Source organism: Arachis duranensis, chromosome 9 (genome assembly GCF_000817695.3).
Source record: "Arachis duranensis cultivar V14167 chromosome 9, aradu.V14167.gnm2.J7QH, whole genome shotgun sequence".
Classification (NCBI taxonomy): Eukaryota; Viridiplantae; Streptophyta; class Magnoliopsida; order Fabales; family Fabaceae; genus Arachis; species Arachis duranensis.
In genome coordinates, this window is record NC_029780.3 from 83325849 (window position 1) to 83329587 (window position 3739).

Consider the following 3739-nt stretch of genomic DNA (forward strand, 5'->3'; position numbering starts at 1 on the left):
CAAATTTTAAATATAAAACTAGTCACATTTTCTGTCTCTCAGTCACATAGTTAATCCTCAGTCAAATGTCAACTTGTAATCACTTTAATATACTCACAAACAAATAGTGCAAGCAAGAGATTCGATTCAATGTACAAGCAAGTCACAACAAGACAAACAATACAATCACAAAGTAACAAAACAAGCAAGTGCAATCAAATGCAAATGTGCAAACAACATGATTCATGTCTATCCCTAACGCAGCCATGAGCTCATGTGTCGGTTGCCTCCCCGCTCCCGACATTACCCGGGCACAAGTCCCAGATATGGCTTTCCAGATGCATCAGTGTGCTTATAAGTCGTACGGCTAGGCCACATCAGTGTGACTTTCCAAATCAATAAGCGTACATCTGGAAAATAGTTCTCAGTGTGTGGGCGTCCCCACTTTACATTTGGCACAAAGGCCTAAACAATGTCACATCTGCTCTCCTGAGGCAGACGCTTCATTAATTAATATATTCTTTTAATCTTTGTTCTTTGCTCTCCTGTGGTAGAGATTCCTTTTCTTAAAAAAAAAACTCAAAACAACACTTAGAACAAAATCTCTCCTTAAAAGATTGGGTCTGTCAGAACACCGTGCGACCATCTCGACTACAAGGTTGCAACGGGAACGATCCTCCACCGTTCAGATGGCATGCACCACGGAACTGTTAATCACGCTCTGATCGCACAGTCATAGTTCATCCACCAGACTTTGGTTCCTGTCTCCTTAGAACTCAAGGATATAGATGTACGACTTTACTTGAACAGATGTATATATACATATAAGCTATGTTTCATTTCCTTTCTTTTTCTCTAAATGGCTTCGGCCACTTTCTTTTCCTTTTTTTTTAAACGATGATGATGATGATATTATAATAATAATAATAATAATAACAATAATAATAATAATAATAATAATAATAATAATAATAATAAAAATTAATTTAGACGGTAACTATCAATATAGTTTCTGATAGATAATTTAAAATAATAGAATAAGTCATAATTAAATTAAATTTTATTTTTAAATTCAAAGCTATTTTAAAAACTCGGGTGTTTTATCCTACCCACCTTACAAAAATTTTTGTCCTCGAAAATTGATATAAGATGGAAAAGATTCATATCAACTCCATTTTCAAAAATATCGAAGAAAAGAAATAGAGAAGTGTGGCATGTTCAGTTTGCAAATGTGAAAGAAACCATATCTGATGAAAGAAATTTGAAACAAAAAGTCTTACGGCAAACAACCAAGGAAGAGATTCACATTAACACAAATAAGGATTATACGTTGAGACGGAGCAAACCCCTAAACTTAACTTCTAACGTTCCCAAACCCCGTAATTTACGTTACTTATTACTTCTATTGCGTCTATGATAACCCGTTAGTACTCTCATATACATAAATCACTAGTATTAAGTTGGCCAGAATTATTACCATGAGGTATGCAATGGTAAGCTAACAGCATTAATCAACAGACAGTCATGCATCTCAAAACTCAAACTCTTATTATTAGGACAAGTCCTATTGCATGACAGACACTCAGAGTATGCAGTGAAGCATAATCAGTCCATTCCCAAGGCTCTAATAGGAACAAACTGCTCTGATACTATAATGTAACAGTCTAACCTTTAGCACGTTATGATTGTACCAAAAGTAAGGAGTTACTAACCTGTTTTCCTTATTTACTATTTAATATTGAGCCTTTAGGTCGATATCGCGTTTCAGTTTATAAGAAAATACCAAAAAATTATTTGTAATTTTAAGAATATGCCAAAAACTTGTATTTTTTTATTAATCAAACCCAATCATCAAAGAACACTAAGTAATAACAATCACATAATTATTAATAATAATAAATATTGTACAAAAGAAATCAAAGGGAATTCAGATACAATTCCTATCCTTTTGTATAAAAATAAAATCTTAATAACAAAGGCAAAGGTATTCTACGAAAGTAACTCAACAAATAACTTAACTTAAATAAAACTAATAACCGTCCGCAGCTTCAAACTTAGTCTTCGAACCTGTGTCACTGAAAGGGTGGAAGATTTTGGGGTGAGAACAAACCACACGTTCTCAGTAGGGAATGGGAATGCCGTAAAAGTAATGAATTTAATGCAAATAATTAACTTACTTAGTAAAACTATTTTGTTAATCCTTTGGAAATACTTTTATTTCCACTTTAGATAAATAATTACTTTTCTTTAAATTTCTAAACTCAAAACAAATTTTAAATATAAAACTAGTCACATTTTCTGTCTCTCAGCCACATAGTTAATCCTCAATCAGATGTCAACTCGTAATCACTTTAATATACTCACAAACAAATAGTGCAAGCAAGAGATTCGATTCAATGTACAAGCAAGTCACAACAAGACAATCACAAAGTAATAAAACAAGCAAGCGCAATCAAATGCAAATGTGCAAACAACATGATGCATGTCTATCCCTAACGCAGGCCATGAGCTCATGTGTCGGTTGCCTACCCGCTCCCGACATTACCCGGACACAAGTCCCAGATATGGCTTTCCAGATGCATCAGTGTGCTTATAAGTCGTACGGCTAGATCGCATCAGTGTGACTTTCCAAATCAATAAGCGTACATCTGGAAAACAGTTCTCAGTGTGTGGGCGTCCCCACTTTACATTTGGCACTAAGGCCCAAACAATGTCACATCTGCTCTCCTGTGGCACACGCTTCATTAATTAATATATTCTTTTAATCTTTGTTCTCTACTCTCCTGTGGCAGAGATTCCTTTTCTTAAGAAAAACAAACTCAAAACAACACTTAGAACAAAATCTCTCCTTACAAAATTGGATTTAAAACATTATGTTTTTCTTATTAAATCTAGTTTAAAAATAGAATACATCTTTTCTCAACTAAATAAATCTCAAATAACTTAATTTTCCAAAACCAAATCTTTTAAAATAATTTTTCAAATAAAACCTCAGATTTTTATAAAATTTCGGCAGCATTTCCCCTAAAACTCGGGGTTAGCCACCCTTTTTCAGGTCCCAACTGAACCCTTTTCAACCTCTTTTCAATCAGGAAATCAAATACATACTCATCAAATTCAGTCACTTCAAACAATCATAAATTATTTACAAATACCCACTAGACTTCCATGGCATTTATAGCTTAAAAACAGTTAATTTCAAAATAAAATCCCCTACCTCCGTACGAAATTAAAACAACAGAAGCTCCGGAGAAGCTTTCTGATCGAGCTGCTGAAGGAGAAAGCGTCAGAAATCGTCTGTGCTTCCTAGAACTCTAGTTAGCCGAACTCAAGGGACAGGAGAGTTACGTCACTGTTAACTTCTACCGAACAAAAATAACACCAACATGTAGAGAAGAAAGATACGAACACTTTTATCGGATTAAATTTTTTATTGGAATTACAAATCTCAAGAAATCGAAACCGAAAGATCAAAGGGAGTCATGGTTTCCTCCCTCACCCACGGTCTCTCTCTCGGCCTTTCTTTCTTCTCCCTGTCCGTGGCAATAATGAATTAATGAAAGGAGATAGGTAGATATTTTGATTAGTGAGGATGGTGAGTTGTCATTGTTATATGTGTAGATGTATGCATATGAGCCACGTTTCAATCTCTTTTCTTTGTTTCCCTTAAAGGCTCACGGTTATATATATATATGGAACTAAGATAATGAATACAATAAATGATGATTTGGTGGCATTGGTTATATATATATATATATAT

The 3739-nt window shown here is 34.3% G+C and overlaps 1 pseudogene; it reads right to left on the minus strand.

Annotated features, from left to right (window-relative positions):
• Nucleotides 1–599: 599 nt before the first annotated feature.
• On the minus strand, nt 600–793 carry LOC127741884 (uncharacterized; annotated as a pseudogene).
• Between the last annotated feature and the right edge of the window lie 2946 nt (nt 794–3739).